Source organism: Camellia sinensis, chromosome 2, assembly GCF_055761805.1.
Source record: "Camellia sinensis isolate YWXY chromosome 2, ASM5576180v1, whole genome shotgun sequence".
Classification (NCBI taxonomy): domain Eukaryota; kingdom Viridiplantae; phylum Streptophyta; class Magnoliopsida; order Ericales; family Theaceae; genus Camellia; species Camellia sinensis.
In genome coordinates, this window is record NC_138962.1 from 65,758,287 (window position 1) to 65,773,910 (window position 15,624).

Genomic DNA, 15,624 nt, shown 5'->3' on the forward strand with positions numbered 1-15,624 from the left:
AAACAAGAAAATACATAAAAATAAAAGAGGATAGGAGACACTGTATGGTCGTGTCAGACCATTGGTGAAGACACTGGATGGTGGTGTCATAACGTTGTAGAGGACACTGTATGGTGGTGTCATAACGTTGTAGAGGACACTGTATGGGGGTGTCATAACGTTGTAGAGGACACTGTATGGTGGTGTCATAACGGTGTAGAGGACACCGGATGGCGGTGTCAGACCGATGTAGAAGACAGTTTATGGGGTCATGTCGGACCGTTGTAGCAGACAATGTTGTGACAGTTGTTGTGACAGTTTACGGAGTCTTGCTGGACCCTTGTAGAAACTAACCGGAATCAATGTCGGGACAGTTTACAGAGTCTTGTCGGACCCATGAAGGAGCTAACCGGAATCAATGTCGGGACAGTTTACAGAATCTTGTCGGACCCCTGAAGGAGCTAACCAGAATCAATGTCGGGACAGTTTACAGAGTCTTGTCGGACCCCTAAAAAGTCGCACCCTCAAAAGGTGTGCCCAATCTTTCAAAAGGCGTGCCATCAAAAGGCGTGCCCAATCCATAAAAAGACGTGCCAGATATGATGGCGAGGCACGTGAGTGCCTTGGCTGGCGCGCCCGTGTGTCGTCTGGCGTTAAGTGGCGCGCGATACGCGTGGCTGCCTCGGCTATTTAACCAAGACGGAGGCTGAGGCTGAGGCAGAAGCTGAGACAGAAAAACTGAGAGAAACCTCTGAAAAATTCTTCGTTTTGCTGAGAAAGATACTCTGTAACACTCTGTTGCCCAAAAAAATGGCTTCGTCTTCCCGCGGTCTGCTCACTCTCTTTCCCGACCTCAACGAGTCAACAAGAGAGATAACTGGTGCGGTGGCACTGGAACCTCAACCAAGCGCCCCAGAGTTTGCTCCGTTGAACTTTCCTATGCGATCTGTGGAGCAAAGAATGGCAGTGCAGTCGGATGTGGAGGCCAATCAGTATACATTGAAGTCATGTGTGGAAACCATGACTGCGGTTACAAATTTGTCGAACCGGCTGCAGAGTAGGACAAATGAGGTGCAGCAGTTAAACGCCCAACTGGCTCTGCTCCAACGCATGTATAAGGATGCGCGAGCAGAGATAAGTGTGCTAAAGGCGGAAAACAAGGAGCTGAAGCGGAAGGCCACTGTTATGTTCCGATTTGGAGGGCCGCCATATGCTGCAGTGGAGGAGCAGGGAGTAGTGATCATGCCCAGTGGAGTGGGAAACACGGAGGCAATACCGGCAAGGGCCGCCCAAGACGGAGGCAAGAAGAAAAGACCGGCGGCAGAATAGAGAAGAAAAATCCCACCTGTGAATGTGGGTGTTTGTTTGTATTTTATTTTATTTTTGTTTTGTGTTTTGTGTTTTTTTTTTTTTTTTTGTGTTTTTGTATGTGGAAACATGGTGATCGGGGTGAGACCCGACATGAATAAAATGAGTTGGTGTGTAGATCTTCCTGCTTCTTCTTCTTCTTCTTCTTCTTTTTTTTTTTTTTTTTTTTTTTGTAAAATGTGGATCGGGGATAAAAGAGTGTAGTGGGTATGAATGCAGTTCGTCTTCTGCCTGTTTTTTTTTTTTTTTTTTTTTTGTGCAAAAAAAAAAAATAATAATAATAATAATAATAATGGAAAACCGTGGGCTTGAAAACTATATAATAATAATATATTAATGGTTTGATTGTGTAAGGATAATAATAATAATAATAATAATAATAATATATAGTAATAGTGAAAGCATGTGCCGTGTGGGAGCAGCTGTAGATAAAGAAAAAGAGAAGATAAAATAAAATAAATAAAGGTAAAGTGGGGGTAAAAGGAGATGATTATGTTTGTTTTAAAAAAAGAAGAGAAAAATAAAAAATAAAAAAATCAATCACGGCTCAACTAGAGAGAGATAGTAAAATAAAAGGGAAGAGAAGCATAAGAGGACGGGACCAGTGATGGCCACGACATGGATGCGGTCGAGCATGGCGTCGGCGAGGCCGCGGACGAGGTGGGTGGCGCCGGGGCCGGAGGAAGTGAAGACAGTCGAAGGCGACATTGTTTTCTTTCTCCAACTCTTTTTCAGGCTGGCCAGAACACCGGCCTTGCAGGAGTTGCAGTCGTAGCGTAGCTGCTGTTGGTCGTTGCTCCACGTGGTGCAGTCTATGTCGCTTCCCATGAGTAGAGGTACATGAGGAAACTGTTGCGGTAACAGGCCCCGGTGAAGCCCGCTAGCGAGACGACCATGATGGAGACGCCGATGATGATGATGGGCCACTGGAGGAACTTCAGGCAGTCCGTGTTGGTAGCTCGGGTGCTGAGCCATATGCTGCCGCCCAGGATGAGGACTGAGAGGAGGAAGGTTAGGAAGTTTAGTAGGCCGATCAAGTGGTTGCTGGGAAGAAGAGTTCGTCGCCAATCAGGAGAGGTTGAAGCCCTAAGAGGAGAAGACCGAGGAGGATCGATCCAAGGTCGACGATCTCCATGGATAAGGATCGACTTTATCTTGAAGAAGTCCAACAACAGAAAGAACCTTATTATGCATCAAAATGGAACAACCAGGCTGTCAGGTCTATGGTCGAGAAACGGCCGGAAATGTTGACGCCGTGGATTGCTCGAGGGCGGTGAAAGGCAAGGTTGGGGAGAGTTGGAAGATGCAGGAAAGTGAAGGTATGTGTAGAAAATGCCAGCGGGCAGCGAAAGCAAGGTTGCCGGCCGGCTGCCCGCCGGTGAGAAAACAAAATACAGGCCTAAATCTTACAGCTCTGATACCATGTTAAATTTGATGTATAGAGAAATGGAGAGAATGAATTATGTATTATTGATTGATATATTTTGATATATTACAATGATTCCTATATATAGAAGAGAGGATGTGGGAAGAGAATAGGTGAGTGTGTAGTAGGTATGGAGTAGGTGAGGAGTAGGTGGAGAGTAGGTGAAGTAGGTGAGTGTGTAGTAGGTGGTAGTGGTAGGTGTGTAGTAGGTGAATTTTAACACCATCTATGCTAGCAAGTAAGTTATTATTTTCTGATATGATATATCATCTTGTACTTGATGTTTGTCTGTAATTTAATATTGGCTTTAGGCTGTAACAAATGTGTCTTATTAGAAAAAATTGGTTCCGACAGTAGTGTTCTTGGTTGATCCACCTGTTTACACAACAGGTCATCATTTTACCATATAAAAGCTTTGGCTTTGGCATCTTTTGTATCATTTCTTTTTGGAAGGTTGGAAATAGTACATATTTTTTCCATAACGCAACAGGCGTGCTGTAACAGAGCAATTTGAAATAGATGTGCATGTGATATATCTGGACTTATAATATACTTTATTTGTTACTTACTTATTTCTGACATTGGTTTTAGCTGAACATGAAGGTGGTTCTATGACGCCCCATCTGTGAGTGCAGTAGAGGCTGCAAAATCTCTAACTGATGACGATTCTATTTCTATTATACTTGATTGATCAGGTCCTTATCTTGGAGAAGCTATTGAACATGCTGCCTCATGTCACCCTTCTATTTCTCAGGTAGTTCATATCCATTGTATTAGTTTATTGTTCTAATGGGGACTACGGATTTAGTGTACAATCTTACTCTTGCCTTCATTTCATTTGGTCAATGGTTTATATATTATTTTTGGCTAGACAATTTGAACTTAGTTGGTCAAGTAGTTGTATTATTAATTTTTAGTGACACAGAATTTTGTTTGTGGTTTGTTTCCATTCTTGAAGTTTTCTTGCAGAAGTTTGGGCAGATTTAACTCACAAAATTGTTAACTTCTCCAAGAGTTTCTCTTCCTTACCCAGAGTCATAATTTTCTTTGGACTTCCCGGTTTAAACCAATCTGTGCTTCAAATGTTTAATTTTTGTCTATATCCTACAATCTCTTCCAATGGAATATTAGGGTTTTTGGTTTTGATAGCCTCTATTTACATATTTTTGTAATGGTCCAAAATGTGTCATAGGGAACAATTCTCTCATTCAAGTGTTAGGTGATGTGTCATTCAATTTTGTTTCAATTCTCTGGATGGTTTGATTTTAGGAATATGAAATTGGTGCTAACCTTTGTTTCTTGGTAAGAGTAGTGTTAATTTGGGACAATGGAATTTGTATCAATCCAATTATGGACTATAATTCAGGTAGAGAAAAAGAGAAGACCCTTGCTCAATTACATGGAAAAGGTTTTAAAATGTTATTAATCAAACTATGCGAGATATTCTATTGGATTGGCTAGTTCAAGTTGTAGAGGAATACAAACTTGTCTCGAACACCCTTTATCTCAGTGTATCCTACATTGACAGATTCTTATCTAATCATGCTATTAGCAGGAACAAGTTTCAGCTTCTTGGTGTTTCTTGCATGTTTGTTGCCTCGTATGCTCATGAACCCCATTTTATATAGTCTTATTTTTCTTGGTCATTGCGTGGGTTGATTCTCTTAATAGTACTTTTATGGTACTCTTAATGGGTTGATCCTCCCCATGTTGAAGATTTTTTTCTATATAATAGATAATACTTATACAAACAAAGAGGTGAGTTTGTCCCCACGAATTTGTCTTCGTCTTTTTTTTTTTTTTTTGCCACAAAAAAAAAAAAATCTACTAATGCTTGTACATGTTTCGGGGGGTGATTGTGCAGGTGGTGAAGATGGAGCAAGATGACCTTGACTTTTTGAACTATGAGATGGGTACTCCCACAATAAAAAATTTTATGAGGTAGGAAGACTGTCATTTTGCAATCCTACTATTTCTTTCATAACTACTTATTTTTATAGTGATGCTGTTGTTGCGTTTGCCTTTGTGATTACATTTGAATTATTGTGGAACCAATAACAATTTTCTTGGTGGATTTGTAGAATTTTCACCAAGACTTCTCAAGAGAATTGCAATGTAGGCCATTTTCTTGACGTAGTTGTTATTATTATTATTTGATGTTTCTATCTTTTGTTCTTCATTCTCACTTTGCTTGTCACTGATTCAGTATTTTCTATCCATTCTAGTTTTTTGATTTGCAAATGGAGTTTTTTGGGTTGTTACCATGCAAAGTTAAGTTTGTTAGATTATGGGTATCTGCAGTTCTTGCCATCATTGGTTGTTGCTTCAGCCATCTTTCTTTCTAGATTCACAATCGAACCTAAGATACATCCTTGGGTAAGAACTAGTTCCATTTATTTACTGGTGCAATAGATTGTTTCCATTGTAGCCTCAATATGTCACTAGACAAGTATGCAAAATTGTCTTCTTGTGCTGAAGATTTAAGCTGGTAGGTCAGGAAATAGGTTACTGAATCTTAAATGGCAATTGTAAACACCCCATTTTTGACAGCCCTTTAAGACTTGGATGTTCTTGTAGGTACATCCGATGATGAGTCTGTTTGATTGTCGAACACTCGAAGTCTCTAGTGGAATGCCACAGTTTTGAGCATTTCAAACCCTGCATCCACTTTGTCTCATCTTTGGACCATGGCGAGGTATTTTTAGCATGAAGTTTCTGATGTCTTGCAGGCCATCCTTGGAGGCTGCCAGCCACCACTTCTTTTTTGCTAGCCATTGATGTACATTGCTTGCCATCAATGAAGCCTTGCCGACCACCACTGATGGTCGGCCGGCCACCATTGTATGCTGCAAATATTTTGTGATATTTTGTGCTAGCTGTTTACACAGATTCATGGATCTTCCTACACATGTGTGGCTGAATGTTTGTGAGGGAAATTTGTGTTTTCTATATATAGGACCACTCTCTCTTATGTGTGGGGGTTAGAAAAATTTGAGACATAAAAATTTTTTTTCTCTCTCTCTAGATTTCTCTTTCTCTCTTGCAAAATTGTGTGTGTTTGCCTAGTTTCTCTACACTTTTGTCTACATCTTCTAAACCAAATCGTCTCACCTTTGAGCTAAGGTTCCTTGGGGCCTTCTTGGAGCTCTTGAAGGTGGTTTTGGCTTGAACTTGTGCCTAAAGTGTTCTTTACTTCAAGAGGTAGAATACTAGTCTTGTTATCTTGCTTTCAATACTTGTTTTTCTATCTTTTTCAATTATTTTTGGGGTTGGTTTTGAACTGTAAAAAGCTCTGTTTTTGTGTCTTAAAAATGGTGGTTTGAGCACTTTTTTAGTTAGGGGTGGTTCACTTTTCTTGTTTCTTAGTTTATAAAGCTTTTGTGCCTTTATCCATCACTTTCAAATCAACATTTTTGGGCCTTTTAACCATTGAATTTTAGAGGTTTTTAAGTGGTAAATATCTCATTTTGAAGTCCAAAATCGGAGGGGTTAGCCTCCCCTCCTTGTGTATTGTTTGCATGCTTAATTAGCCTTACATGTTAGTATGTTTTTCTAGCCTAACTTAGCTTAAGTCCAATATATTTTAGCCTCTGAAATAGTCTGCTTTAGCTCTATTTTAGGCTGTTTGGTTCATTTGAACTTTGTTTTGTGTAGCTGTAGTGTAAATCTTTGCACTAGCTTGTTGTTTTAAGGCTTTAAACATCATTCGTGTGACTTGGTTGCATGTTTTTTGTGCTTTTATCACAATTCCTTGGATTTGTCCATGAAAATGAAAGGTGAATTGTGCATACAACCCTTGGAAAAACTTTTTTTTGCTTTGTTTGTGCTCTGTTGCAGCATGGTGATCCAATGCATCAGTGGCCGGCAGGACACCTCACTGGCTAGCAGATGGCCGACAGCAGCCATCCATGGCCGGCAGGCCACTGATGTATACCTCAGCAAAGATTTGGTAAGGTGGAGTAGAAAGGTTCTGGAAATGCTCAACCCTGCAAACATAGACTTTTGAGAGCAAAACTGAGATCTTTTCGGGGCGAAAACCGAGCATGTGCATCTTCCACTTCTCGAGACGGAGCAGTGGCAGCATTGTTTAATATCTTAAATGCTTAGTTCGTGTACATTTGTGTTGTAAATTAATTAATTAGTTTCCCAATTAGTTAAAGTATTGTAATAATTAATAATTAGCTTAGCTAGTTATTCATTTGGTTTGTAATATTTAGTCTAATTAGTTTAATTAGATTAATTTAGCTCTTATTTATTTGGACCCTCCTTTACGAGGGCGTAATGTTGTAATAAGTGTGCGTGCGTGCGCGTATGTTTTCCAACCCTACGTCTTTCTCTCTTTTATTTAATCGCTTTCGATGGTTAGATTAGGGATCATATTTCAATTAGCATATCACATGCTTGCATCCATTCATTTGTATTGCATACACCGAGGCTCGGCGCATCATTCAAACTGCATTGTCATTTCAATATACTTATTTGAATATATGTTTAGTCGCATGTTGTTCAAATCGATCCATATGCCACATTACTAGCTGAGCTTATTAATTGCATATTGCATGTGTTGCATTAGGCATCTTGTATAGTTAGGAATCATGTATATTTCACTAACTCATGCTTTCTTAGCTTGAAGTACTAGGTGAGTTTTTACGCTTTAGCATACTTGCATAAGTGTGAATGTTTGCTGTGATTAGCATACTTGCCATGAGGCTATGTGCTTAAATGCTAAACTGTACGAATGCCTGTGGATGAATGCTTGTTGTTTGAATTGGAACAATTCAACGAATGTGAGTTTTAAGCCCACTTTGTTGAGTGGCAAATCATGTTTTAAGCCCACTATGTTTGGTGGCAAAATCGCATCTTTAAGCCCACTTGAGGTGGCAAATTCAAACCATTTTCGCAAACAAACATGAGTTGAATTGTTCCAAATTGAGCAAACTAGTCTATACTTGCTTGTGCGCATCACATAGTAAATCTAGTCTAATAACTGGAACAAAAACACATAATGCTTATAAAAAATCATATCATAATTAGTAGAGGCCATTACCCAAAAGACAACCTAAGAGGGGGGTGAATTAGGCTTTTACAATTAAAAATTAATAATACCCTAATAAAAATAATGACTAGCACAATAGATAAATATAGTTAATGAAATAAAAATAATTAAAAATAAGTGTTCTAACAACTATGTCAGTTAATGATTTTAGCATAGTGAAAATGTGAAATAAAGCTACAACAATTTAAATAAAATAAAGAGATAGGGAGAGAGAGGCAAACAAAGTGGGTGTTTGAGAAGTGGGTTTTTATGTAGGTTTTTTTAGTTGTAGGATATTATTGGAGAAATTTTTTTTTGTGTTTGAGAAGATAGTTGGGTTTTTTTGTGGTTGGATGTGATATTTGTGAGAGAAAAAGTGAAATGATTATGGGGTTTGATGTGATATTTTGTTTGGATTTGTTTTTTTTTAGTTTTGCAAAAACTGTCTTTTAGTGAAAAAAATAAAAACCCAAAAAAAATTATTGCCAAACACCACCAAATTTATAGTGGTTCGGCTTCAATTCGGCCTACGTCCACTCCTCAAGCTTCACTTGAGATTTTTCCACTATACCCTAGCTTCATGGGGGTGCTAGCAACCTCTTTACAAATGGAGCAATCCTCTATGGATTTTACATAGACTTTCTAAGTAAAAAATACTGAGTGTACTACACTCTTACAAGGTTGAAAAGAAGGTGTTTTTGCTTTCACAAACAGCTACAAGAATTATCTCTCAAAGACAGATATAAAAATGAAGCTCTGATTTTTCTGTAAACCTCACACAGGAAAGATGGGCTTAAAGCTATACATCTCAGTGTATAATTTCTAAAAGATGATATAAACAAAAATTGAAGAACATTTCTCAGAGAATTTTTCAAAGAATAGATGTAAGTGATTATAGATCAAAGAATATTTTCTGATTTTTTTTGTAACATGTTTACATTAGAGACTTTAGTATATATAATGAAAGTTATAGCCGTTGTATTCATTTGAATTTATAGTCATTTATAGCCGTTGTATTCATTTGAATATCTTCCACTTCATCATTACTAATTTGAATATCTTCCGTTCCATCATTATAAATTTGAATATCTTCCATTTGAACCTTTTGAACTACTGCTATGTTGGGCAGTTTGAACCTCTGTTTTGGGCTGTTTGAACTCCTGATTTAATCAAATATTAAATACATTCTAACAACATTTAGGATAAAGATTTAGATGAGAAATAATGGGACAAAACAAATTTTGATTCCATTTTTCTCTTTCAAATAAATTAAAACATAATTAAATAAATCATCAAAATAAATGTTGGTTCTATTTTTTTCTTACAAATAAATTATCAAAATAAATTTTGATTCTATTTTTCTCTTCCAAATAAATTAAAACATAATTAAATAAATCATCAAAATAAATTGTGATTCTATTTTTCTCTTCCAAATAAATTAAAACATAATTAAACAAATCATCAAAATAAATAAGTCTGACAGAGGCCGATCTTTGATCGGCCGAGCGGGGGTGCTCAATTCATGACCTTCCCCCTTTGTACCCAAGTTCCCGAACCGAGGCAACTTTGGTGATGACGGACACGTGGCCTTTGGCACGAGTCAGGGTTTCCTAAATTTTTCCGAAATAAAAAATATTTCGGTGGCGACTCTGTATCTGGCAAAGCAGTCTAATTTTGGCATTATTTGATTTAAAATCGATTTTCCAAAAAGATTTGTCGGATTTGGACTCTTTGGTGTTTATCAGTTTCACATTGCACTTGTGAGACTAGATTCAGAACCACAGGAGTCCGAACTTTGAAGCCTTCTTTTCAAACCTTCCGAAAGGGGGCGCGGAAAAAGGTGAATTCATAGCAACTAGAGAATTCTTTTAGAAATTTTTTGCTAAACTTAATCTGTGAAAATACTGCAAAAAGTTAGGAATCCCTTGGTGACTAACTAAAGATCATGTCAACAATTCTGCTTTAGCTCTGTAAAATAAATATAGAACTTAGCACTAGAAAACTACTAAGGTTATAGACCATCGGAATTGAAACAATGCATCCTTCCCATTCATGATTTGCAATTGAGTAATATATGCAGCATAAGGTATCTCATTTTGTATTAGATAACAGTGTACCATCTTCATCTTGTACTGTTGTAGCTTGATGAACTCACAAATTTAGGGCATGTTTGGTTGTGTTTTCATTTTTGCTTTTCGGTTTTTGGAAATAAAAACAGAGTACGAAAACACTCATTGTTTTCATATTATTATCATTTTTTTGGCAAAACAGTTTTCAAAACAACTTTTTAGTTTGCCAAAAACAACAGTTTTGAAAACAACTTTCAAAAACACTCACCAGAAACAGCTTGCCAAACTAGGTAATTTTTTTTTTTTTTTTACATTCTGTTTTTTGGAAAATGATGAAAACAAAAACAAACAAGTTCTTATCTTTTCTGAGGAGATGTAGATCCTGTAATTAGATACAACTACTTGGGTATTGGTTAAGTTTCTTTTATAGGCATTAACTTCCAACACTAATGCTATTTATCAACAAAAACAAAAACAAAAGTTGCAGAAACTTATGGGAGTTGGGTCTTTAGCAATTTAGGCCGTGACATTATCTCATATGTACAAGCGATAATCTAATTTGAATTTTCTTTTTTTTGAACAATTCAAGGGTGTTACAGCTTTGTCTTCTACTTCAGAAATCCCTGTGAGTTATTTGGAGGCCATCTATGAATAAGCATTGATGAGATTTCAAAGCAGTCAACCTCAAATTTTGTAAAGAGAACTTGTGGAGTGGAATGGAATTTACTTATTTTAGCGAACTGGTGGAATATTAATGGAAGGCATTGATGGCTTACATGTTAGATTCTTGTTATGTGGCACACATGATCAATAATTCTTGATTTGGAACAGGATGTAGATCTTGTTGGTTATTGCTCTCATCTAGTGTTTGTTAATCGACAATTGACATGAGACATATACTTGTATCTATTAATAGTGAGAACAAAACAACATAGTTTTCCAAGATTTGTTGTTTTTTAAATTTCTTTTTTTCAAATCTAAGCAGTCCAGTAACTTTTGGATGACGTTCAGTTCCATGGCTGAGCTAGTGGTTGTGCAACTCATGACCTTTTAGTATTAGCAATCATGCTTAAATAATAGTTTGGAGATTTAGATGGATGAATTGTTTTAATTCTGTAAAATAATGTTAATCTTTTATCTTTAGTACTTGTGGACTCATTTGACATGAAGATTATTTTTTACAGGATTGGATATGAATGGAATTATTAGAGAATTATGGAAGATAAGTTTTACTATGAGAATGAATAGAATAAAAAATAGGATAAATGATGAAACTATGGGTATAAAATTATGCACTAGGATAATAGAATTGCTATGGAATGGAGAATTGGATTATTAGTACTATGGTTAAGATGCAATAAAAAAATATATTACATATATTACATACATTTTTATATATTCATTCTGACTCCATTTTATGTGAAAGTTACCATTATCATTATGTAAATTTTAGACCTTAACAATTTCACTATGAAAACTAGTTTTTTTTTTTTTCTTTTTTTTTTTTTTTTTGTAAAATTGTATTTTATAATGAGCATTCAAAAAACAGGTTTAATATGGAATTTCGATTCCAACCCCAGTTAAGTTGGGATGGATTGATTCAAGGCATAAAAAATTGGAAACTAGATTGGTTGGTTGATTTAGTTTTGAGTTTAGCACTAACTAAATCAATTCAATCCATGTCCAGAGTCTTATCTACTACCTACTTCCATAATACTTCAACAAATCAATTAAAGTACAATTTGAAGTACTAGGTGGTTGGACTTGCAGTCACTTGAAATTGCATATTGAAATTGCACGTTCAACATGCAACTTCAATTGAAATTGCATCCTCAATATGCGCAATCGCATGTTTAGAATATAACTTCACTTGAAATCGCATGTTCAAAATGAAACGTCTCATGAAATTGCATGTTAAACATGCGATTCCACCTGCCATCGCTTCTGTGTACGATTTTTCTTATAATTTTCCTGTCCTTTGAAATCACACATTCAAAATGCAACTTCATTTGAAGTTGCATTTTGAACATGCGATTTCAATTGAAGTTGCATGTTAAACATGCGATTTCAAGTGACGTTGCATATTAAACATGCGATTTCAAGTGACGTTGCATATTAAAAATGCGATTTCATTGGTAACATGCAGTGCTCTTGTCCATGTCAAATCGTGAGGGATTCTCGAAAAATGTTTAAAAAAAAAACTTATACAACACTGAAAATATATTCTCTTCATTGGTAACAAGCAAGATTGTTGTCAATGTCAAATCGTGAGAATTTATTTTTTATTGCTTATTTAACTCCCGAACACATGGTGAACGCTAAACTCAAACTCTTCAGCTATTCCTTCTACAAATTCTATATTTCAACATTTCAAGAGACAAAGCTTCCAAGACAATAATCTTTTTCATGAAAATTACATAGGTAAATTATTCATTTAACACAAAATTATTTATTTATTTATATATTTTTTTTCTAGTTAAGGGTTATATTCTTGAATAATGTTTTGTGTTTGATGATTTGTTTTTCTAGTTTCAATGGAAGGAAAGCGATACAATCTTGCAATATACTATAATGGTGGAATAATTAATGATGCTTGTGGAATTGCATATGAGGGTCCTGATCCAAAATGGGTACGAGTTAATCAAAATATGTCGTTTATCGATCTCCGCAATCGATTAATCGATGCTACAGGGATTGACCACAATGGTGGGAATGTCCGTATTACATACAGATTTCCATGTTGAAGTTACCTTCATGCTGTCTACTACACATCACTTGCAATCACAGATGATAATGGTGTTGAGGGTATATTTGATCTAATTGACTCAACTCCTGGTTACAACATTGCTGAGTTATATATCACTATGGAGCCTATCTATCACGACCCAAAACCGGTACCTAGAGGTTCGGCGTCACAACAAATTATTTTTTATTCGCGGTGCTCAAATTAATTAAATATTTTGGGGTGTTATACCATTAATGTTTTTCCTTATACTAATGTTAATGTTGATGTGCTAGGTACAAGTGAACATACTCCCATGGATGTGTATTCCCCAATCAATACACATGACCATCACTTGGAATTACGTACTTTGCATCATCCAATCATGACTCCCATGGTGATCATTTCGAACCAACGTACGTTGTACCTACCGGCGTTAACTCTGATGAGGTAGAAGATATTCAACCACGGTCCACCAATGAAATGTGTGCAACAACCACATATGTTGTATAAGAAATGATTGCAAATGACATCCTCATTCCAACGGATGATGGTTTGGACCCTGAAGATGACGATGCAAATGAAGGAGATGGTCTATCAACTAAAGGGGGACAGACTGGTTTTGGTGCTTTTCACTAAGCCCCATCTCCAATGTTTACTGAGGATACATGGTCAAATGTTAATGATCTGTCCATATCGTTGGCAGTTGATGTCACTGGGATATGGGATGTAACAAAGGAGTTAAGCAAATGGCTATTGTTTCGAAACAAGGAAGACTTACAAATTGCAGTAAACCGTTATGGCATGATGAGAAACACTTACCATGTAGTGGTGAAGTCAACAATAGACTTGTGGTAATTGGGTTGCAAAAATGGGAGCGAGTGGAAGCTTAAAGCATGTAAGCGTGTCAAACATGGTTTATTTGATATTACTAAATATGAAGGACCTCACACATGTGTATCTGCAATGCTTACACAAGATCATACAATGTTGACCACAAAGTTAATTGAGCACGAAGTGCGAAAGCTTGTAAAGACGAATCCATTAATCAAGATCTCTGTACTGAGAGCCAGTATTAGGCAAAAGTTTGATGATTTCTTACCATCTTATAATAAGACGTGGAATACAAAGCAAAAAGCCATTGCAAATATCTTTGGGGATTGGTATGAATCATACCACATCTTACCAAAATGGATGATGGCTATGATGGATTCCAATCCAGGAATCGTTTCCTGGAAAACATTGCCGTCAGATGCTGCAAATAACTTTATATTCGAACGAGTGTTTTGGATATTCAATTCTTCTATCGAGGGTTTCAAACATTGCAGGCCAGCCATCAGCATCGATGGAACCTTTCTAATTGAAAAATATAAAGGTAAGTTACTAATTGCAATTTCATAGGATGCAAATAATCATGTATTTCCAGTTGCCTTTGCCGTTGTGGAGGAGGAGAGACTAGATACTTGGTCATGGTTTCTAACATGCATTAGGGAGTACGTGACACAACGGACTGGCATCTGTCTTTTATCTAACAAACATGGAGGAATCTTCTCATCTGTGGATCGCTCACGTTGGTGGCAACATCCAAATGGTTATCATCGGTACTGCATTAGTCATATGGCCAGCAACTACCATGCAAAGTACAACAATGCGATAATGCGAGACATGATCACTTCAGCAACTTATGAGTATTAAAAAAAAAAAAAAAAAAAGATTGATCAGAAAATGAAGTCAATAAGAGACTTAAATTCCAAAGTTACAGATGAACTTGATCGTGTGCCACTTGAACTGTGGGCGCTAGCACATGATGGTGGCAAACGTTATGGAGCTCTGACTAGCAAGCTTTCTGAAAGCTTCAATGGAGTATTAAGGGGTGCACGACATCTTCCTATCACAGCATTGGTACAACTGACTTTTTATAAATGTGTTAGTTATTTTCAGGAACCATGTAATAAGGCCAATGTTGAAATGCACACCGGTGAAGTTTACAGTGCTTATGCAAAACACATGCTCACCAAATGGGAGAAAAGTCTAGGGGGCATTCGGTGCAAAGTTTCAATATGAATTTGGGTATTTTTGATGTTCAAACTGCAATGAACCCCTTATATTCGAATTGGGGTTTGCATCTTCATGTGGTCAACTTGATGGAAAGAACATGTGACTGTCAAAAATGGTAGAATTATAAAATTCCATGTTCTCATGTCATTGCAGTATGTAAATTTGCCAGCCTTGACCACCTACAATATGTTGATGAATGTTACACACTGAAAGCACAAATGGCATGTTATCAACACTCATTCAATCCTATAGTTGATGCTACTTATTGGCGAGAGCCTAACTTTCCAAAACTCCATCCTAATCTGAACCTTGCTAGGACAAGTGGTCGTCCCAGGACAACACAACTTCAAAATGCTATGGATTGGCGCGAGTCTCAAACCAAACGAAATTGTGGATTGTGTGGGCATCAAGGTCATAATCGGAGGAGATGTCCAAATAGCAATGTAACAACCTCAAGTAGTGGGTCACATAACTAATTATTATTGAATGTAATGTTATCAATCTTAAGTTATTTTCTTGCTTGTATTGTTGCTTGTTGTATTTTATTTAGCAGAAGCTCTGCTATTTATGAAGTAAAAAATCATCGACAGTTGTCTGTTGCTTGTGTTGAGAAGATTAAGTAAGATTTTGGTTAAATCGATGAGGGTGATTGATGACAAGTATATTTCAAAAACAGTCTTTGCACTACAGAGTGGTCATTCGGCGGTTGTCCAAAATGAAATTTTTTACTTTAGGGACGTCCACCTTGATGTCCAATGGGCTCTCGGTCGTGAAGATGACTTTTGCGGTTGTCGAGTATACTGCTGAGTTGACAACCAGTGCGAAGCAAAACTGAACAACAGTGGAATTGGAAAAAATCCCTTGGCCGTCTGGCCCCGTTTGGGCTAGACTGCTTCGGCTGCTACTGTGCTAGCCTATTTAAGCACTATTTTTACAATCCAAAAATATGGATATAAAAATCTCCAAT

General features: G+C 36.9%; 2 pseudogenes; one reads left to right on the top strand and one right to left on the bottom strand.

The window, feature by feature from the left end:
• Nucleotides 1-1,887: 1,887 nt before the first annotated feature.
• Nucleotides 1,888-10,388, bottom strand: LOC145813961 (uncharacterized; annotated as a pseudogene).
• Nucleotides 10,389-13,586: 3,198 nt separating this feature from the next.
• Nucleotides 13,587-15,133, top strand: LOC145813969 (uncharacterized; annotated as a pseudogene).
• Nucleotides 15,134-15,624: the final 491 nt, after the last annotated feature.